Source organism: Adiantum capillus-veneris, chromosome 23, assembly GCF_014529385.1.
Source record: "Adiantum capillus-veneris isolate H3 chromosome 23, ASM1452938v2, whole genome shotgun sequence".
In the NCBI taxonomy this organism is placed as follows: Eukaryota; Viridiplantae; Streptophyta; class Polypodiopsida; order Polypodiales; family Pteridaceae; genus Adiantum; species Adiantum capillus-veneris.
Window position 1 is genome coordinate 46,558,646 of NC_140953.1, and position 24,515 is coordinate 46,583,160.

Here is a 24,515-nt window from a genome sequence, read left to right on the forward strand (position 1 = left end):
TTGTGAAAGATGAAGAGTACAAATGTTATGTATGGTTGAAAATTATGACACCAAAAAGAGCACCGTTTTTTGTAGCCGGTTGCTACATTCCTCATCATGATTCTCCCTTTTATGCTTGCATGGATAGAGACCAAACATTTTTCTATTTAGAAGAGGACATTTCTTATTTCAAAGGCAAAGGTGATGTTATTGTATTTGGAGATATGAATGCTCGCACAAAAACATTGCAACATGATACTTGACAATTTGATATGCCATACATTTCAAGAGAGCTGGAGGAAGTTCACTTGTATGATCATACTTCAATGGATAAGAAAGAGCTAGATCACTAGTTAATTTTACACATGTGCAATAGCATTGGTATGCTTACTACCAATGGTATATCTTTGTCGAGTGGAACCAATGGATTTACATGTAGAAAACATAATGGGGATAGTGTGATTGACTATATGCTACTCTCCGAATCCATTGTGTATTGCATAAAGAGTTTTATGTTTGGCCAATGGACCCCGGAATCAGACCCTTTGACCTTATGTATTGACCTTGCATGTGGAGAAGCAACTAAGCATGATAATCTCAGCCAAAGGGAAGAGAATTTATCACTATGTATGGATTTCGAACGGGCACCAATGTACATTGAAATGGTTGAGCAAAAGTTATGGATGACAAAGCTTCAATATGACACACAATTGGAATCTAAATGGGAAGCTTTCAAGAAAGTTATTTGTTCTTGTGTCGAAGAATGCTTTGCCATAAAGCATCTCCATGGTATCAACAAAGATAGATCATGCAAGAGATGGTTTGATAAAGATATTCAAAGTGCTCGAAAGTCCTTGATAAAGCTTGATGCAACTATGGACAAAGACAACTATCAAACACTACAACAAAAAAAGGTGTCATCGACGCAGATATCGACGCACTGCGTCGCTATGTGCGTCGATATCCGCATCCTCGTGAACCTGTTGCTATTTGCGACGCAGATATAGACGCAGATAGCGACGACCATAACAGAAAAAAAAATTCTTGGGAAGAGCGCAGGTAGCTTGGCCTGTGCCTAGTTAAAAGATGGACATAGCCACAGCCAGACCTCCTGCCCTCTGTCGAAGAAAGCGAGCAACACCAAAATCAACCATGCTCCCGCGTGCAAAAATTTTGGCAGAGTTCCCTTTGTTTTTACATAAACTTTAAAAAAAAAACCATATCATGTATACGCCTCCTACATGCTATCCATGTAGGATCTCACATGAGATTTAAGGCCAATGAAAGACAAGTACTGTACCAACTAAAAATCATAACCATAACGAACCATAACCATAACTTAAAAGCATAACCATAACGAATCATAACCATAAACAAAATTAACAATAACCATAAGCATAACCAGAAAGTTAAACATAACCATTAACAAAACCTGAACCATAACTATGTCTATATAAGAATATGAGAAATAACCATGTCTATACAATGACAATGACAATAATCATAACCATAAGGGAAACAATAACTGTCTGTACAAAAAAGAGACACAGAAGCGTGTCTGTGTCTCACAAATCATATATATGAAATCCGGTCCACTAATGACTAGGCGTCGCAACCTGCACATAGGACAACTCACAAAATTAGTATTGATATTACTTCACATATACTTACTTAATTAAATCAACTCACACATATTAACGTCTCACCTCAAGCGATCAGCGAGACTGTAAGGCCTCCCAGTCTACAGGCTCTCATGAAGCTTCAAGATCATTCAGTACTTCATAGATACCTCTGCGATATCCATCTGACTCCTCCTGGCGTGTCGGAGCTCGATGCATCGCAAGATTCTGCGTTTATACAAAAATCAAAGTAATAAGAATACATGATTCATCGCGTTTTAAAAAATGCCATAGTTAAGATTGGATTAGAAACTCACAAACTCATAGTGAAAGGTGTCGAAGCCTCCGCTGCCAAGATGAGATGTCCCCCTGGTCATCTGTCGTACCTGCGCGGCCTCACGCTGCTGTCTGAACCGCGTGTACGCTGTCTGCTCATCCTCCTTGATCTGCAGCTACTTGTTGTGTGGGATGTCTGAAGGCTTCGGCGAGCCGGTCTTGAAAGCCTTCCGAGCTGCATCTCGTCGATGTTTCACGGTGTCCCATGCAACATCCTTGATCCACCTCCTCGGAACAACGGAAGAACCAGAAGCAGGCTGGTACTCTCTCAGGATGGTCTCCACTATGTAATTGACTTTGTCCCCATCCTGATCACCCCAAGACGTAAGAAGGCTGGTCAAAAACTGCAGCTCCGCGAGCTGGCAAATCCGCTGCCGCATCTGAGTCCCGATTCTATCTATGTCAACAGAACCATCTGCCTGTACAGTATAGAGCTTGGAGGCACTAGGATCGTGTGTCCCCCAAGGTGTCCGAGGTGTGCCAAGAGGTGTGTCGAGAGGTGTGCCTGGGTAGGACGGGGGTCGTGAGTGAGGAGGGGTTGAAGCATATGTGGACCCTCCTCCACAGCAACCACCACCTCCACCTGACGATCGCCGAGATCGGCGAGTGCGCCTGTACTCCGGAGATGAGGACGTACCCACCTCTGTCCCACCCCTAGGTGTCGAAGCGGCCGTGATGGGAGAAGTAGGTGTCTTACCCATAGGCGTCCTCCCCCCCGTAGGGGTCCCCTCCCTAGGCGTCGGACCCTCCGGTGTGAAGCCCGGAGCCGTATTACCCATGCCTCTGGCTACCCAGTACTGAGAAGCCTCTGCCATCGGAGCAGGCGTCATCCGTGTAACAAAGCCCATGAATGCATCTGCACTCATGGAAGCGGGATCTGGAATCTGCTCTGCCATACTAAAGTCCTGCACAAAGAAAGTAAAATAAAGCATCAGAACACAATTGTTTAAATTAACTTTAAGCTTAATTTTAAATCAACGTCTTCACACAAACACTTACAGGCCTAGGCCTCGACGAGTGAGGCATCATCGATAAGATCTTGCACCGTATCATCGTCTATCTCTAATTGCAAACATAACTCTGCCCCAACTCGTTCTGGCAAATTGTCTTCATCCATTGCATCTTCATCTACAAGTGTCAATTCTGGCTCGTCTGCGTCATCCCTCGTATATCTGTCAGCTTCCTTTGCCATACCTTCAGCCATCTCATCTAATGTCACAGTAGTATGGACGTTGTCTGACTGACTTTCCTCCCGCAAATCTTGCCCTTCAAATACTTGTTTATTTCTTGGAGCAACCTGAACCACAAACCACCATTGTCTCTCTCGAGGGTCCGATATAAAGACCACTTGCTCGCAATGTTCGGGGAGAGAAAATGTGTCGCTCGCATCTGTCCAAATCTTTGTAGAATCTATTTTCACAAGTTTGTTTCCATCTCTGCGTACCGTTGCATTGCGACCAGAAGTAATCACCTTGAACCACTTTACATCCAACAAAAACATCTCAAACCGCCTGAAGATTACTTTCAGGATATTTGACACCAGACCACAGTAATCCAGGTTGCTAGTGCTTTCATTCGTGTCTCTAGCCATGCGACCACAGTGCCATGTATGTATGATACTTCCAGTCACATCCAATAGCCAGCTCTTCCTCTTCTAGAGATATGGGTTCTTCGATCTGTCGAGCTGCTCTCACTGTCTTGTCCAACCATGCCATTGTAGGGAATTCAGGTAGAGGAGCGAGATAGTCTGGCAAGGGTAAGCCTCTAGTCGTTCGACTTCGCCTGAAATCCTGTCACTCCCTATTGCGCCTCTCTTTCTCTTCTTCATACCTTTCAAGCCAGTCGTGCGATTTCAATCCTGACAGTTGATCGTCACGGGTGAATGCTGCCTTGAGACATCGCATATATCCTGTTGGTGTCCTGAACTTTGAAATCACCCTTTTCACTTGTCGCTCTTCTTTTTTTAGCAATACCCATGGCGCTCTTGGAAGTTTTGTTTGGCCATCTGCATTGGTGAAAGGCCATAGCTCTGGCATCTTTCCAACTGACTGCAAATCATCTCGTGAAGCTCGATTGTCTTTCATTCCCATGATTGTCTTCCAGAGCAGCTCTCCCACATTCTTGAATATATGCATTGGATCCAGCAAATGGTTAATTAGTAGATCACCCTAGTACGGCAACGTATGGAGAATGGAATAACGTTTCATTCCTAGAACAGGTTGCCCCTTATGTTGCTCCCATCGGCGACGCCACTCTTGTACATGCATAGGACGGCATTCGACACGACCAAGCTGACCTTCGCGCAAGTGATGGCCATCTGGAAGATAACGGTGGTGGCCTTGATAAATTGTCTTTCGAAGAGAGGCAGAATAGCGCACATCCAAAGACTACCCGCAAATTGGACATGCATTGTATCCCGAAGTTGTTAGCCCTGCATATATTAAAGCATGAATCAGGCCAAGGAAAAGGGCTTGCGAATAGGGAGAATTTTGTAAATCAATAACCATTACCAGAAGCTTCTCCGCATCCTGGCCAATCATGCATAGTCCACATAAGAACTCCATGGATCCTTGCATGCTGTTGTCCTACTGGTTCAACCGCATCTGCTATGTCGATCACATGCCGTAACTCCTGGAGCTCGTCAACTAGTGGAGCTAGATAAACATCCATGTTTTTTGCCTTGAACTTACCAGGTACAATCAAGCTTAATATCAAATGACCCTTCTTGATGGCAAGCCACGGAGGGAGGTTGTAATTGATAAGGCACACAGGCCAAGTGCTCCATGACGAGCTTCTCAAGCCAAATGGATTGACTCCATCCATTGCCATGCCCAAACGCAAATTGCGTGGTTCACTCTTAAAATGTGGCCAGGTATCTTCAATGTGCCTCCAAGCCTTTGAATCAGTGGGCACCCTAAATGTTGCATCAGTCGATCTATTCATAGAATGCCACCGCATCAACTTTGCAATGGAACCACAAGGAAACATGCTTTTAATCCTAGGAATAATAGGGAAATGCCGCAACACTTTAGCTGGCACTGTCTTGCCAACTGCATCTTGTTTGTAGTGCATTGCTCCGCACTTAGGACACGATAGACAATCTGTGAATTCATTGCGAAAAAGAATGCAATCATTTGGACATGCATGAATCTTGTTGTAGTCCAAGACAACTGAGGTCAAAAGTTGCTTTGCGTCTGGCTTGGAGGGGGGCATTTCATTGCCATCCGGGAGAAGTTGCTCCCGTAATAACCTGCTTAAGCCACATTAAATTAAAAAGCTCTCCGAGCACATCACCATTGCAATCGGAAAATCTCTTTTGTAAATTACGTACCTAAACAAAGCAGTGACGCTTGCATCTGACCACCCGTACACTGACTGAAGATTCAAAAACGCCAGACAAGTACGAAGCACAGATATTTTGGCGCCTTCATAGATTGGTTGACATGCCAACTTCCTCAACATGTCTTCAGTAGATAGGCGCACGGCTTCTGGTGCTGCTTCGTTCGCGTTCTCCTCGCTTGTCTAGAAGAAGGCATGCATCATCTCCTCCATGCCGTCGTCTTCTGTCTGTAAGACCTTTTCTGCTTCCATCCGTGGCTCTATATTGGTCAGACCTTCACGCATAATCTTTTTTCTCTCTCTCTTAGATGTAGGTGCTATGTCGCAGAAATCAATGCCCGTTCCATAGGAGTCGTATCGCAGATTCTGTACGGTTTCTCTAGCAAACTCTCTCTACTTGTGCACATGCTCATTACATATCCTACGCTTGCGCAGGATTTGATACTTGCAGAGCGTTGCACGAGCATGCAATATTTTCCTCCATGTTAGTTGATGACGTTGCCATCTACAATGATTATGAATGTTGTTTTAATATATATATATATATACTCCTCACAATGTAAACTACCTCGCATTCTCTAGTCTTGCCCAATCTCCGTACACCTCGGTCCAGAGGTGTACGGAGATTAGGACCACCGTGTCAAAATCTCGTCTTTATTGGTCAAATCCTATATGGGTAAACACATACGTGCACTTCCAGGTGTACATGGCAATGCATGTAGCAGGCAAAACCCCTTTGCCTCTTTTAGTTCCATAGTTTCTTCTCTGTCTACGTACCCTATCTCTTGTTATTTCTCTCTCGATCTCGATCTCGCTCTCGCTATCTCTCTTTCTCTCTCTATTTCCCTATTTTTCTATCTCTCTCTCTCTCTCGCTCTCTCTCTCTCTCTCTCTCTCTCTATATATATATATATATATATATATATATATATATAACTCTCTTTCTCTCTCTCTCTCTTTCCTATCTCTCTCTCTCTCTCTCTCTCTCTCTCTCTCTCTCTCTCTCTCTCTCTCTCTCTCTCTCTACTTCCCTATCTCTCTACTGATCGAACGAACAACTGAGCTAGGGAGATCTAGATGCCCACGATTGTGGAGGACTATACAACATCGATAGAGGCTGCATCAGAGGATCTAGCTAGGTCACTTTGGCTCGACATGCACAACGCTCGGTCAGACTACTGACCATGGAGGAGATTGATGAGATCCGCCAGCGACAAATGCTGGATCTCCTATGATCTACCTATCCCAGCTAGCTGGTTTAGCCGTTTAGTCCACACCCAGTAGTTTAGGATTCCATATTACTTTATTTTGTCATCTTCTTACTCTGTCTTTGTATCAAATCCATTACATTGTAACTTTCTTGTCTCATGTCTCATAGGTCACTTTGGCCTTTCGAAGACGTTAATATAACATTTCATTTCATTTCTCTCTTTAAATTTTTTTCTTTAATTTTAATTTCCTAAGCATACATTAATTCTCTCTCTCTCTCTCTCTCTCTCTCTCTCTCTCTCTCTCTCTCTCTCTCTCTCTCTTTTTCCTACACACACACACCTCTCTCTCTCTCTCTCTCTCTCTCTCTCTCTTTCCTACACACACACACACACCGCTCTCTCTCTCTCTCTCTCTCTCTCTCTCTCTCTCTCTCTCTCTCTCTCTCTCTCTCTCTCTCTCTTTCCTACACACACACACACACACACGATGTAGAGAGAGAGAGAGGGAGGGGTTGGGGGGGGTGGAGATGGACATAATACCTGTGCAGCAGGTTTCGGCCAAGATCTGAGCATGCAAAAATGGCCCCTGTGCACGGGTTTCTCTTTTTTTCCCCAAATTTTTTTGTGTCGCTATACGTGTGGATATACGCGTCGATATACGCATGACAAATAAAGCCTTTCCACGTGTATTTCGACGCACACTGCGATGCGTATATCGACGCGTATAGAGACGCACGCTAATTACGTCGATATACACGAGGAAAAGCATGGCCGTCGATATATACGCATCGATATCTTCATGTAGTGTTGTAGTGAAAGTCATTTGCATACATACAAGGCATTGATTTAGAACAAGAGAAGAAGATTGTAAGTAAAGAAAAAACTTTATCAAGTCCAAGAAAAGGCACGTGCATATGGAAGATTTTGGAAAAAATTGAGGGGCAAGAGGGTTGAGAATTTTTGTTACTTGAGACTTGTGGATATGTACACACATTGTAGACAGCTATATGAGCAATCAAATGTTGAAAAATTTCCATTATGTGGTTCAATCCTATGTATGCCCTCTTTTTTACTATTGACAATGTATGTGGTGGGCTTGAAAAGTTGGCAACTCGCAAAGCGGGAGATCTTCCAGGTATCAAGCCGGAGATGATCAAATGAATGGGATATTTTACCCATGAGTGGATGTGTGATATGTTCAACCTTGCAATTCAACATGGTATGCTTTATGATTAATTTACTAATTGGGTAAGTCTTTGCATAAAGGAGGGGATGTAAGGAATGTAAACATACACTATAATGATTGGGTCTCTTATGCAAAATTTGTTTGGGTGCATAATGGAGATGAAATTGAGTGATTGGCCAAAAGAGAATGACAACGTGCAAAAGTACAAGCAGGTTTTTGATGCCATAGTACCATTGATCATCTTGTCACTCTTCGTGTTCTCATGGAGGAAAGTCGGTTGAAAGGCAAGCGATTGTATTGTTGTTTTGTGGACTTTAAGAAAGCCTTTGATATGATTCCAAGGAACAAGTTTTGGAGAAGGATGAAAGAACTCTAAGTGCCAAGTGAGTTTATGCTTGCGGTTTCTCGAATCTATGAGAAGGTGATGTGTCAATTCTACATGGGAAGATAAATTTCAAAACATTTTGTAAGCACTACTGGGGTTAAACAATGATGTCCGTTGTCACCAACTCTCTTCGGTCTATGCATTGATCAATTGGAACAAATGGTACTTGACTTTATGCAAGAAGAAGGCATTGAAGAGGTCACTATTTGCAATGCGGTAATCATGATTTTGTTGTATGTGGATGATGTAGTGCTTCCAGTCACACACTTTAGAGGTTGCACAAAAGCTTATGGTTGTCCTTCAGAACTTTTGCTTGCATAGTGGGCCGATTGTGAGTGACTCCAAAGCAAAGGTCATTCTTGTGAAACCAACCATAAGGAGAAGCCATGCATTATGTACATCAATGAGACACTTGAAGGTTTTGAGAGCTTTAAGTACCTTGGCCTTGATGTTCCATCCAATCACAAGTGGCATGAATGTTCTATGCATCGTTTGGAAGCGAGAAAGAGAGAGTATTATGCATTTGAGAACATGTGTAATGTGGGAAACATCAAGTGTTGGGTTCTCAAGAAGTACCTTTTTGATGCATTGGTGAGACCGATTCTTCTTTATGGAGTTGAAGTGTGGGACGGGAGCATCTCAAAGTTTACTTGGAAAGAGTTTGAGAATGTCTAAAATCATTTTCTTACAAAATTTCTCCAAGTTAAGACACAAATACCATATATGCTCCTACTTCTTGATTCCGGATGCTTCCTACAATTGCATGGGAAGCAAGAAAAAAAGTTCACAAGACGTATAAAATCAATATCTTGAGAACGGGATGGATAAAAGACATAAAGAAGTGGTTTGGGAGATGGGATGCATTACACTTGCTACATGATGCTTCAATTGACTCCCAAGTGAATGAAGCTTTTCTACAATGCCAATGTATTACGGCTTGGGAGAAATCTGGTGGGTCATAGTTCATACATTACACCAGCCATATTTCCCCCAACTACAAAACCATGTTCTTCGCTGAAAGAGAAAAGTGTATCCACACTTACATGCTTGAGCCTATCCCCTTGTCGGTGATACACACTATCGCAGCCATTCGGCTTAGCTCCCATTCACTTCCATGCGAGATAGGACATTGGGATAATTGAGAAGAGTTAAATCAATTGTGCACATTATGCTCAGTGCAAGTTCAAGAGTCTGAGTACCATACACTACTAGAGTGCTCAGCTTTTGGTCACATCCAAACTTCCTTCTCTCAAATTTTCAGCCATGACTTAGACCTACACACTTTCCTCTCCCAGCCAGAGTGTGGGCTCTCCATTGCAACTCTCATCACACCACAATTTTGGAGCATTGAGAGTCACTCATCAGCCATACAAATACTATATCACATGTAACTTTGGTCCCATAGGTCATATTTGCCCTCCGAGGATGATAATAAAATCTATTTATCTCTCTCTCTCTCTCTCTCTCTCTCTCTCTCTCTCTCTCTCTCTCTCTCTAATTTTGTCAAGCATGATTATTTATGTCAATCAAGTGGGTGTAATAAATTTAATGATAGAATAGCTATCATTTTTTTGTACAATTTTTCATGAAAAATAACAAATGCTTTGTAATGTCTTAAGAAAATAGAAAGAATTACTCAAATTTGTATATTTTAGCTCCAAATCATTGTGCAATAATGCTAGAGGCAATAACGGTGGTTGTCACCTCTCTCCCTTTCTCACATCCATCTTCACACATTTGCTTTCGTTGTTGTTCTAAAGAGTTATGGGTGCAAGTGGAGCCAACATTTTGTGTTGTGTGTAGTGCAAGCTGAGTTCTTCCGCTACATAAAACTACTTTGAAGAAGTGCTCCTTTGGTGTGCTCCTTGCTCAACACCTCTTCATGACTAGAGAGCCTGTCACCACCACTATGTAAATCCTTTTAGAATATGCGACAAATGCATGGATGTAGTTTCTCAAGTGAAATGCGTGTGGTGTTTGGGGGGAGAGTGCAAGCCTCTTCTGTTTAGTGCATGATTCATGTCTTACATTATAGGTTAACATTAGTGACAAAGCAATCACATGCCTTTCGCAACGCGATTTATCCAAATAAACTTCATTTTATGTTCCAATACCAAATTTTTTTTCATTTTTCTCAAAATAAAAATCATGTTCATTACATTTTTTTCACATGCAAAATAGAAAGAAGTGCCCATATTGGAATATTTTAGTGCCAGACATAGTTTGATAATATACGTGGTAAGAAAGAAAGAATAATCACAGAGAGATGCACATTAATACTTAAGGTAATAACCATGGTAATATTTAAAGTGCAAAAAACAATCCTCCCATCCCACTCTCTTTTTTTGGACAGCCCATTTTGAAGACTCTTTCTCTACAAAAAGGGATAAAGGACCGCGGTAAATGTTTTCAAAGTTTCATAGTGGTGACCTTCTCTATGTTTAGATATAAATGAACATGTATTAAAAATTAAAATGCTTTCCAAAGGAAAAAAATGCGGCAAAGAAAAAATAGTATGCCATTGAGACCTAGGAGTGAGAGCATTTGCCAGATTGGGCATTGATATTGTGGGACACGTATACCCTTTGAAATATAGAAGCCAAGATTAATATATTATTGTAGCCATTGATTACTCGACTAAGTAGGCTGAAGAAAAATCCACAAGGAAGAATGATGCACGTACTACAATTATATTTTGTGTAAGTATGTATTCATGAGATACGGCAACTTACCGATTGAGATAGTAAGTAATCACGGTACATATTTCTTGAATGAAGTGATTGGACATTGATTGAGTAATCTCATGACCATTCACGATAATCTGGTACCATGTCACACATGCAATCTAATGGAAAATCTAAATATACGAACAAAATTTAAGCTTGATCCGTATAAAGATAGTCAATTCTAGAAAGATGGACTAGGAGCAGCAATATGCATTGTGAAACTATCGAGTAGCTTACAAGACACCTTTAAAAATAATGCTATTTAATTTAGTCTATGGACTTTACGTTATTCTGGCTATGGAATTTCTATTGCCTACCAGCTTAAGCATGGAAAAAGAAACTCAAATAGACTAGGCATAAGTTCTTTAAAAAATATTAGAGGAATTATAAAAATTAGATAAGCAAGTGCTTGCACCATTGCTTACATATGTGCTAAAAAATGAAAAAACATCAATTCCTTGACTCTCATTTGGTTATAAAGGAGTTCAAGATAGGAGACCTAGTTCTAGTTTATTCTTTAAAGCCACACATCCCTAAATTCAAGAAGAAAGGTAATGGAGGATTTCTTATAGAGGACATATCACCGATGGCAACTATAAGGCTAGCGCAAAAATTGTTGGCAATTTAATAGAGATATTAAAAAATAAGGGGTTTTTATATTCAATTTTGGGAAAAAATCCTAAAATAAAGGGTCATTTTATTCATTCAAACATGTTAAAAGAGGGGTTTTTTCATACCCCGCAAATGCACATTGTCAAGAAGTACGGAGTACGGCTAGGAAAGCGTCGGGCCTCTGACTGTGAGAGCTCGTAGCAAAATCAAGCAAGTCGTAGAAGATTTGAGAATAAAAACACACTAAGAAAGAAAAAAAATCCAGCCATGAAAGCTTCTCTTTGAAAAAGAACCATGATCAACTCGAAACTCTTGTGTGTGTGATGATTTGGTGTAGCCTCACTGCCAATCACATAGTTGCAGTGCTCTTTTGCCCTGGAAAAACCCTAAAAAAACGCTTTTATTCTCCGTTGTAGCCATTTCATGGAGGCTTCATAACTTTATTATACATTCCCAAGTAGTTATTTGGAGAGAGGAAACCCTCATTGGTGGCCTCACAACCTCAAATACAGGGTTGAAACAGCATAGGACTGCACTAGCATACCTTAGGTGTAGGCTTTGTATCCCTTCACAAAGGAGCTTATAGTGTTGATATTGTACTTCTAAAATGCTCCATCACTTTCATTGTCATTCCATCGTGAGTGATGTGGCATTTTGAGCCATTTTTGACCAACTTTGGGTCATTTTTTACCATTTATGACCATTTTTAACCCAAAAATTCCCTTTTTTGCCTGTAAAAGCCCAAATGAGCCGGGAAAAATCCCTAAAATTGTACAAAAATCTAATTGGGCTTAAATTTCATTTTGAACCTCATTTTTTCACTTAGCAAGCACTCTGGATGCATCTTTTATGCCCATGCATGAAACCTGCTATTTTTTGCCAAGATCGCCCGCATTGAACTTTTAGGCAAAACGAGCGAGCCACATCGATACACTTGACATTTGTACATTTCTAAAGCAAAATAGGTATATATTTATGTGAAAAAGAATAGCATAGTGCCACATTGAGGGCCTCGCTGTCCTCGCAAGGTATATATAGAGCTGCAACCGTGGCATCTATTTTCGCATATATCACACTATGTACATCATAGCATTTGTTCCCACACAACAAAAGCATTGAGAGTGAGGTAGATATTTTAGTTTCACATTATGCACGTGCCACGGAATGAAATCCACCCCCTCTAAACCTGCACATCCTCTGGCATGTGCCACACATAGCTTTTGCAGGTTCTGTCCTCATTTAAGTCAACATACATATCGATTTCATCATCACTTGCAGTGAAGTCCAGTGCATCATCATCTCTTTCTTCATCTTCATCCATAACATGTTCATCATTGCCTTCATTTTTGCTTTCTTGTGAAAGAAAGGGATCTGTATCGCCTCTTCTTTTGAACAATTTAATTCTTTTCCCTGCAATGGGCATCTTCGTTTCTGTACCATCCAACTCATGCAAGGTATAAGTTGCATTCCCATGTACATGCTTAACCAAATGAGGACCAAAACATTTATGTGAAAGATTTCTTATCGTTGAATGTTGGTTATCAAGACTACGTTGACTGTTGGTTATCAAGACTATGTCATACACCAACACCCAATCACCTTCCTCAATAGCTCTAAGTCTGATCAAATCTGTCCTTATTCTTCAGCCTTGCATCTTTTAATCGTGTTACTGCACTCTCAATATCTTGAGGCCTTCTTTATAATTGTTGTATGCACAAAGCAAGAAGGTCTTCCCTACTCATTCCACCTTCCCAAGGCAATACATTCCATGTGGAAATTACATCCTTAATTGGAATTATAAGTTTCTGACCATACATCAACTCAAAAGGCATATAACCAGTAACTGAGCTATGAGGTGTATGATCATCCCATAAAGCATAAGTCAATAGCCTAGGCCACTCTACCATTTTACCTTTGCAGGCCTTAGCCAAAGCTTTAATGATAGGAGGATACCCACTTTTTGATTTACCATTCCCTTCAAGATTGTATGCAGTAGTGACACCTGCGAGTTTAATGCCCAATCTAGAGAAAAAATCCCTTGCTTTGTCAACATCCAACTCACTTTTTTCCGTTGTTATTTTCCCAACACAGTCATAACGGCTAATTACATCATCCAAGAGGAACTTACATATCCCTTCTGTGATTTTTGTTCTTAGAGCACAACCTTCAACCTAATTAGTTAAGTCTTCTCGTGCAAGAACCATTTATCTCATTTGTCACAAGCCCAATGGCATTGTAACCAAATTTAATTCCCACTTATAGTGCATAACCAGTGGGTATATAGGGTGCAACCCATCACAATGGCGTACATTTGAAAGGTTTCACAAGAATCCACAAAATGAGATACATCTTTGTACATACCTTTCCACCAACACCTCTCTTTCATTTTAGTAAAGGTGGCCCATACACCTCTATGTCCAACATAAAGACTCTCATGAAACTTTTTCATAAGCTCATTTTGAGCATCCTTATCATTCACAACTCTCAACGGCATTCCATTTCTTTGTTTTGGATGCTTCCACAAGTATCCATCTTTCAAAAATTATGCATAGGCTTTTCTGCATATTCTTTTGAACTCTTGATCTTTCCACCCTTCTTCCCTTATCGAAGTGCTCAAATAGCTTCCAATGAGCAACGAGTCACTTTGATATAGGTCCTCTGTAGATGACTCAAGTGCATTTGACAGGCAAACATGATTACCCTTGGCATGAGAGATACTATAGAACCTTGTGCCTCCATCATCGCCCTCAACAACCATGTCTTATTCATTTTCATACCTTGCTCTTAAACGCATATCTGCAGCTAGATTATCTTTTCCTACAATATACTTAAATTTCGGATTTAAGGACTTTATATAGGCAATCCATCTCAACATAGCAATGTCTAGAGTTGAGCAGCTTGTGATCATTCTAAGAAGAGATAGACAATCAATCTCACTATTATATTTGCTTCTATCAAATATTCGTTCGAACATTTAAATGATGTGACTACTCCCCATAACTCTCTTTTTACCTGTGGATAGTTGCGTTGATGATCTCTTAGGACTTTTGCTCTAAGTCTCACCACATATCGCTTTCCATCATCTTGCCCAATCACCCACCCAATTCCTTTGGGGCTAGTATCTACTGTCACATTTACATATCTTCCACATTCATAGTTTACTTTCCTCAAATTTGGAGACATAAGCAGCAACTTCTTTAATTTTCTCATGGCATGGGTATGCATTTCTTCCCATTGAAACTTTTGGTTCTTTCTCAAAAGTTGATACAAAGGTTCTGCCACATGCGCATAATGTGGAATCCAGATAGCATAGAACACACATGCATACAGAAACCTTTGAACCTCAGTGACATTTATACATTTCTCTTTCATTCTTTGAATTACACCAATATTTGCAGGACAAGGCCTTCTACCATATGGCCTGCACATATATCCCACAACAAGAACTTCATTCACATCAAACAATGAATTTTGCCCAAAAAAGGTAAGGTTCACTTCTTTCAACCTTGACAAGATCTTATCACAATCACTGATATGGTTTGCCACATACTTGCGGCACCCCCTTGAATCCAGATGCACGTCTATACCAAGGACCTCACCCAAAGTAAATTCCACCTTACTGTTCAAAATCCTCTCTTCCAAAACCTAGTTGAGATCTATTTCCGCATCTATATCAGATGGGAGCTTGTAGGCCGGACCCTTTGCTTTAGCTTTTGTTGCATCCTTCTTTTTTTTCTTTAGAGGCTTCTTACATAGGAAATTTGGGGACAAGCATCTATTGTGGAGAAGGTGATCTAGGAGGCACTGTGTCATTCTTGCCCCCACTCCTCGTCTCCCATTTTGAAGGCCCTTTATCCCCATTCTCACGCCTACGTTTCTCTTTGACAATGGCCTCATTGGCTTGACATTTGGCAATGTATGCATGCACTGACAAAGAGTCCACATGGTCATTCTAACCTATTTCTAGCTGAATGCAATCTCCATCTTCATGTAAGACCTCTTTAGTCATGTTACCCTTCATAGAATATTCTATTGCACATGGCCATATCTCTCCAATCCCATAAGATTCCTCTTCTCCAGACTTGAATGATCCCTTTTGCTTAATAGGATTCACCTTCAACCCATAGGTGGCTTCTTCAACCATTGAAATGGCATGGCTAATAGCCATGTCCTCAACTAGCTTCTTCATCCTACCTTTGCCAAAGTTTGTTTCCAAGAGCTTACCTATTTCACTTAAGTGAATATTGCCATCTGTAAAGAAAACAAGCTCCTTTGTCAAAGTATCTTTGAAACTTTCACAATCTTCGATGGTCGGTATAATCACACCATATGCATCTATTTACAAATCCTTATCTGTTTTGAGGTCTTTGCCCTATAAATTGGCCTGACGGTTGCCCCTTTTCTTCCAGCCTTGCAAGCTTTGACTTCAATTCTCGCATTCCCTTAACAATATCATTGAGGATGGATTTGTCACTCTTTGGAACCACAATCACAGGCTTCATGGGACTCTTGGGAACACTTGGGGCTTGAGTAGGGTTGACAATCATCTTGTCTCTTTGTTGTTGTCGCTTGGCTAGCAGTCAAATTGCATCTTTGACCTCATTCCAATCAGTTTTTAAGCCATGTTCTGCATCCTTGTCCTCAAGCAGTAACTCTAACTTCTCTCAAGTCTCTTTTCCTGCAGCTTGAAAAAAGAGCTCTGTCTTCTCTGAGTTTAGGGTAGCCTTCTCAGTCCTTGAAAGTTGATCATAGTGGCGTTCAAATTCCCTTAGCAGTTCGGTAGGCTAAAGTTCCTTTTTTGGCCGAATCACCCACTCTAAAAAAGTCCTCTTTGTCACCCTTTCAGAGTCTTCCATGAAATACTCTTCTTTCATGGCTAATTTTAATGATTTCCAAGTTTCCCCGTGCTCATTTATAATTCCTCATACATGCTCTATGATCTCAGGAACCACGGCTAGCTCAAAACTTTGCACCATCTCTACTTCGGGCACGATGAAGATCCGTCTCCTTTACATATCTACAAAGATACTTTGTTACATATATACCTTTGAATTGGTCCATTTTCTTCACCACAGATTAAAGCACTTTGGTTGAGAAAATCTCCCTCCTTTCTGCTTGCTCTGCTGCATAAACACCACAAAAGCTTGAAACATTTGCTTTGTGACTGGATCAAACCAGACCCCTTGTTTGTCTTGTTGCTCCATAAATTTAAACCTTTTTTTTGATACCTTCAATGAATATTTTCAACCCTCACCCTAGCCTACTTTGCGTTGGGTTCACCAAACTTGTGTCAAAAAGTGCGGAGTGCAGCTAGGAAAGCGTCGGGCCTCTGACTGTGAGAGTTCGCAGCAAAATCAAGCAAGTCATAGAAGATTTGAGGCTAAAAACACAATAAAAAGGAACAAAAATCCAGCCATGAAAGCTTATCTTTGAAAAATAACCAAGATCAACTCAAAACTCTTGTGTATGTGATGATTTGGTGTAGCCTCACTGCCAATTGCACAATTGCAGTGCTCTTTCGCCTTGATAAAAGCCCTATAGAAACGCTTCAATTCTTTGTCATAGCCTTTTCATGGAAGCTTCATAACTTAATTATACATTCCCAAGTAGCTATTTGGAGAGAGAGGAAACCCTCATTGGTGGCCTCACAATCTCAAATACAGGGTTGGAACAACACGGGACTACACTAGCATACCTTAGGTGTAGGCTTTGTATCCCTTCACAGAGGAGCTTATAGTGCTGATATTGTACTTCTAAAATGTTCCCTCACTTCTCATTGTCATGGCACCGTGAGTGATGTGGCATTTTGAGCCATTTTTGACCAACTTTAGGTCATTTTTGACCATTTTATGACCATTATCAAGCTCCTAGTGATTTTTCAAAGATCTGACTACATCTAGATATTCCACATTAACCTAGAAAGAAACCACAACTTGACCACTAGGGCATGCAAGGAATTAAGCATGATTGAGAACCAAAGAATGTTCTTGAAGAAAATCCATTATATATTTGGGTACCTAAACACAAAAATAACGACCTCATTGATGAGAGACTTGAAAACCTCCGTCAAAGAATAAATGGTGTGGAAGAGGAAGGAGATTTTTCCAGCAATCGATCAACAAGAAATATCCCCTATATTGGTAGCTTCAAATGTAAATAAAACTGAACAATTGCCAGAGTTTCACCATCAATGATAGCACAAGTGGATATGGAATCCAAAAACATAATGTAAATCAAATTAGGAACCATGATCTTTCATTAAAGAGAGAGCAAAGGGTTGTCCAGAGGAAGCATTGACCTCAATAACCCTTGAGCAATCTGCTCAAGCTACAAATATAGTGCTTTGAACTGCATTGATATCTCTAGCTTGAACTTAAGGGTCCATTTAAACAAAAGCAAGGGGGAGTTTCTTAGCATCGAATGCCTAGTACTGAGTACATCAAAATGTGTTTTAGCAGTTTTTTAAACAAAAACATAAAGTGATTTTTAGGGATGGCTTGGTAGGATTCTTCTTCTGTCCCACATCCTTGCCACTATGCTTTGATCCGTTTCTTGAGGAGAGCATCTAGGGTCTAAGCCTTGTGATGAGACCAACAAGATCTTATTTATTCAAATCTTTTTTTATTTTCTTGACTTGAATAGCAAGTAACTAAAAAAATTATGTACATGTTTCAACTCCTTATTGCCCTTATATAGCATCCTGTGGACCTTTTGTGTAGAGAACTGTTGGGGCAACAACCTAGGGTCCCCTTTGACAACAAGGACTTTAATATCTCCTTGATCCACCCGTGCCATGCTTTGGAGATTTGGGTGGCCATCACTACCAAACAAAGGATGGTGAGTCTTTGAGCTACAAAATGTATAGAAGCTCGAATCAAGGTACTTGTTGTAGAATCAGTCCTTAAGAATGTCTACTTTATCTTGTAGGGAAAGATTGGGAAGCACAATTGAGAGTTGGGGTAGATGATTTGACGGGTCTTGCACATTTATGACGATGAGTAGTTTGCAAGGGGGGAATAATGAAAAGAGAGAGGGCCCAAAAATTGTGGAGTGCCATATCCCCGTGGATAGGAGGGGGGATAGAGAGGAAAATAAGCCATAACACTAGGCCATAGCTAGAGCACAGTGTTCACACTAGGACTGTCAAAGTATAAAAGTTTTGGAATTACTATTAAAGAATTTTACATTACAAGACGGGATATGTGAGTACTTGGGCCTATAACTAGAATCAAGGAGGTGGGGGTATGTGTGTATGTGGACCGAACATTGGGATTGAAAGCTTTCAAAAGGATTCAATGGAGTTGATTAGCATGCATATTATGGTGCACCCCTCTTCCTTCCCCAGCCCTCTTGCTTCCTCCTCCTTGTAATCATCAACTCCCTAACTTGTCAAATCAATATCTCAAAGAGACACACACTCTCTCTATCCCTACACATGAGAGATCTGCACTTTGCATTTTATAATTATCCACACTTCCTCCTCAACCGTAGTTTTGGACAATCAAGTGCAGGTTGAATGTTTTTGTTTTTCTTGCATGAAGCACACACATACGTACGCATGGTACAACAACATGATGCTCACAAGTTATCTTACTCATCTATATGATTTCTACCTCACATCAATATATGTCAAAGTACACTCACTGAGAAGTGCATCAAAGCCTAGATATATTCCTACAATTTAAAATTGATCGCCAATTTGACCCCTACATAGTTTTAAGTATTACACAAGGAGATTTGGATGAGTTTCTAGATGGCAAGTTAGATTGCATGCTCAATAGTTTCTAGTTACAAATATGAGTTTTTACATTTAATCTAGCAAGTAAGTTAGCAAGTTCTAATTCATCTAGTATGTCATAAACTCCTATATAGTAACATGGTCTTGGAAGTTTTTAGCTAGTGATTTTATCTATTAAGTCACAAACTCCTATATAGAAACCTTCTATTGGGCGTCCTCATCTAGTAAGTCATAAACTCCCACATAGTAGCTAACTCTTTGGCATCCTTATCTGGTAGTTTATCAAATCCTACATAGAAAATGGGTGTTAAGTTTGGTAATTTTTCACTTACTATGGATCAAATAATATCATATTGTAGTAAGTTTTGACTACTCCTAATTTCAATTTAGCATAAAATTGATAGCCATAGCTAAACAATTAAATATTGGCAAATAACATGGTTAATCACCATCACTACAAGAGTTCACACAAAATTCGGTGCAAGTACTGAGCACTAATTTTTAAACTAAAAAGCATTGAAATAAGCCTCGGAAGAGAAGCCGGTATCGTAGCGTCGGTATGACTATCGATGTGGCAGGCATCGGAATAGGCCTATAAATAGGCATCAAAATACTCAACGAAACAAGCACTGGTATTAATATATTAAATTCCAACGCTCATTTCATTGGCTCTACCCACGGTGATACCGTCACCTGTACCGACGACCAAAACCTGCAAATTTTTTTTGGGCAGAGAGGGCTGGGAACTAATGCTGCATATACTGCAGCAAACGAAAACAGCCCTCTCTGCCCAAAGGAAGAGTGCACAAGCAACCGCACTCCACCTACAAGCTGACACTAAAGAGCAAGTATATGGAAATTACCAAAATTGTAAGAATAACATAACTTGTTAACATAATTAAAACATGAGTCAAAAACTGTAAAACCATAAACATAACATGTTTGCCATACCATAACTTGCTTGTCATACCATAACCATAACCGTAACCATCACACGATTGCTATACCATCATAGAAAAACCATAACCATCACTTGAACCATAACCTTGCACAACCATAACCATAACCATAGCAAAACCATAACCATAGCATGATTGCTATACCATCATAGCAAAACCATAACCATCACCTGAACCAAAACCAGAATCATAACCTTGCACAACCATAACCATAACCATAACCTTGCACAACCATAACCATCAGATGATTTTCATACCATCATAGCAAAACCATAATCTTAAGTTGACTGTCAATACTTAACCATACCATAAACATAACCATAAACCATAAACATAAGTACTACAAAACTGTACATATGCAAATAATCACTGAGTGAGAATCCCTCATGGTAATGCCTCCCAATCGACGTCCTCTCCCTCCTCCTGCAGCTGGGTCAAAAGGGCCACAAGTCCATGCTTGTACCCATAGTTCTCCTCTTGGCATGTCGAAAGGCGCTTCACGGAAACTTCTTGCAAAATTATGGTTTAATCATTAGATAAATCTTCAAATAACATATATATTATCAATAATTTAAAGCATACGCATAATACTTACAAACTCATGTCGAAGCGTATCGTAGCCTCCACTCCCAAGATGTGATGCTTCAACAGAATCCAAACGTGCTCTGGCTGCATCTCTCTGCTGCTGAAATCTATTGGGATTGTCTTGTGTCTCTTGTGCAATCCCAATCCACTCCTCTGCATCCAACCATGCCGGCTTGGGATCGCCGTCATTGAACCTTTCTCTGGCCTCTGACCAACGGTGTGACATTGTGGACCTTGCCACGCTCAAAATACAGGAATTTGAGACATGATCGTACCCCTTTGTCGGCCTACACTCTCTCTGAATGGCGTCGACGATGTAATTCTTTCTCTCAAAATGGAGATTTTCCCAAATCTCCATCACAGTGTGAACAAAATGAATCGTACAGAGTTGTCGAATCCTTTGCCGCATTTCCTTCCCACCCTATCTGCCACAACAGCCCCATCCCTGCTCCTGTACACCTTGCTAGGATCATTCTCGTGTGATCCCCAAGGTGTACGTGGTGTGACCATTGGTAAACTATCTACTGAAGAGAGTGGTGGATGCTCTCTCGGTGGTGTGGACGCATCAGTAGAACCGCTACCATAGCAACCACCACCTCTAGAACGACGGCTACGTCGTCTCAAGGATGAACCACCCGTCGGTGTAGAGGGCACACGAGTCCTAGGCGTAGGGGGCACACTAGACTGTGGGGCCGCTTGGTGTAGGGACCACACTTGTCCCAGGTTTAGGGTTGGCCGTAGTAGGTCTAAAGGTACCTGCACCTGCACCCCAAAGGTGTTGTGCCATCATGACCTGCTTCTGGTGTGAACTGAAACAAAAACGAACCCATCAGCTCGGGTGACATGCCGGCTTTAGTGACTGGAAAACTAAAACTAGGAGAGTATGGCTCATCGTCATCGGCCATGGCTAATCATACACAAATAGGCCCGATCCCCGCACACCTCGGTCTAGAGGTGCACGGAGATTAGGACCACAGGGTAATAATCTCATCTTTATTAGTCAATGACTATATATTAAAGTTCTTGAAGTCTGTGTGCACTTTTGAAGTCTGATTGCATTTTTTCAGCTATTTTCTGCTAGCTTTAACAACCTCACATTCTCTAGCCAGGCCCGATCCTCGCACACCTCGGTCTAGAGGTGCACGGAGATTAGAACCACAGGGTAATAATCTCGTCTTTATCGGTCAATGACTATATATTAAGGTTCTTTCAGTCTATGTGCACTTTTGAAGTCCAATTGCGTTTTTTCTACTATTAATTTGATGCTAGCTCTAACCTAACCTAGCCTATAATATAACCCTAACTTAACTTAATGTAGTCTAACTTATAACCTAAATCTAACCTATAACCTAACCTAACCGAAGTCCATTTGCACTTTTAAAAGTACATGAGCCATCTTCGAAGTCCGATTGCGTTTTTTCTACTATTAATTGGACGATAGCTCTAACCTAACCTATAATCGTTATGCCTAACCTATAATCTAATCTAACATAAAACCTATACCTAACTTAACTTAATGTAACCTAACTTATACCATCTACCTAACCTATATCCTAACTTAACCAAAGTCCGTTTGCGTTTTTAGAAGTACACGAGTCTTCTTCAAAGTTTGATTGTGTTTTTACTACTATTAATTTGAGGTTAGCTCTAACCTAACCTATAATCGCTATGCCTAACATATAATATAACCTAACATAAAACCTATACCTAACCTAACTTAATGTAACCTATCTTATAACATCTACCTAACCTATAACCTAACCTAACCGAAGTCCGTTTCCATTTTTAGAAGTACACAAGTCATCTTCGAAGTCCAATTGCATTTTTTTAGAAGTACATAAGTCATATTCGAACTCCGTTTGTATTTTCTCGACTATTATGCCGTTGATAGCTCTAGCCTAACCTATAATCTCACCTAACATATAACCTAAACCTAACCTAACATAAAATCAACGCAATCGTGAGACGTTTAGCAAAACGACAAGCCATACAACTTGCCCACAATGCATATGCAATGTGGGCAAGCTCTATGGCTTGCCAATTTGGCAAATGGCTCACCATTGTGTTGTTTTTAGGGTCACAAAGAGATTTTATGGCCTGAAAATCGGTCGCAGACATATAGACAACACAATGGCGAGCCGATGGAAATATGGCAAGCCATAGAGCTTTCCCACAATGCATACACCTTGTAGGCAAGCTTTATGGCTTGCCGTATTGCCAAACGGATCGCCATTGTGTTGTTTTTAGGGACACGAGGTATTTTTATCGCTTGAAAATCGCTCGCAAACATATATACAACTCCATGGCAAGCCATTTGGTAATATGGAAAATGGCGAGCCATTTGGCAATATGGCAATCCATAAAGCTTTCCCACAATGCATATGCATTGTAAGCAAGATCTATGGCTTGCCGTATTGCCAAACGGCTCGCCATGGTGCTATTTTAGGACTTGAAAACCGCTTGCGGACATATAAACAACACAATGGTGAGCCGTTGGCAATACGGAAATCCATAGAGCTTGCCCACAATGCATATGTGTTGTGGGTAAGCTTTATGGCTTGCCGTATTGATGAACGGATCGCCATTGTGTTGTTTTTAATATGCGTTGTGGGTAAGCTCTATAGCTTGCCGTATTGTTGAACGTAGCTTAACCTAACTTAACCTAACGTAGCATAACCTAATGTAGATTTACTTAACCTAACCTAACATATAAGATAACCTAACCTCACTTAACGTAGCTTAACCTAACCTAACTTAATATAACTTAACCTAATGTAGCTTAACTTAATCTAACCTAACGTATAAGATAACCTAAACTAGCCTAGCGTATAACCTAACATAACAATGTAGCTTAACTTAACGTAACTTAACCTAATCTAACTTAACTTATAACCTAAACTTAACCTAAAACATAAACCCCATCAACTACATAATTTAAAAAACGACATAATTCAATAAAAATTTTCTTCAAAACAATATTTTTTCATAAACAAACAAATTTTTTCCATAATTTAAAATGAAATTTTACATAACAAAGCCTAATTTATTTTAAAGCATTCAAAGTTTAAAGCATAAAATTTTATTTTCTTAATATACAAAGTAATTTAATAAACTTAATATGCATTTAAAGGTTTGAGCACTCACATTCGTCCTATTTGAGCAATGAAAGTTGTTGTAAAAGTACTGGAACCTGCAAAAACGCACACACAAACACAAAGTTAAACCCTAAACCCTAAATCTACAAGTAAACATGAAAACAATCTTACCTTAGTGTTATGCGCTAACCCACAAGCAAAATTAGCACCTCCGACGGCGTGTATCGTAGCAGATCTGTGAGAGATGGTGAAGAGAAAAACTTGAGATGTGGTGCAAGAACTAGGAGAAATGAGCAGAGAAAGCCCGTGGTTTTGGTTTCTGCAGGTACCGATGGTACAACTATCGATACAGCCATCGGTACAGTCATTGGAAGGGGCGTCGGAATGCGCATTCGCGCTGTCGCACCGGAAGACGTGCTAGAAGAGGCGTCGGAAATTTGAAAATGAATTTTAAAAAAAAACTTAGCTCCCTCCATAAATACACGCACATATACTGACGTCCGCCAGTGACGGTAATGTGGTACCGGAATTCAAGTGACCTCTTGTAGTGCATCCAAGCTTCTTAATTCATATATCACTTTGCTAATATAATTAAGAAATCAAATAAGATAAAGTCTCATGGCCGTAGGCAAAGCTATAAAAGTGAAGGGAAACATGTTATATTTCATGCACTCAAAAAATGATTTGCAAATACCACAACTACACACCCACTTATAAAAGAGTAAAACATATTACACAATGATGA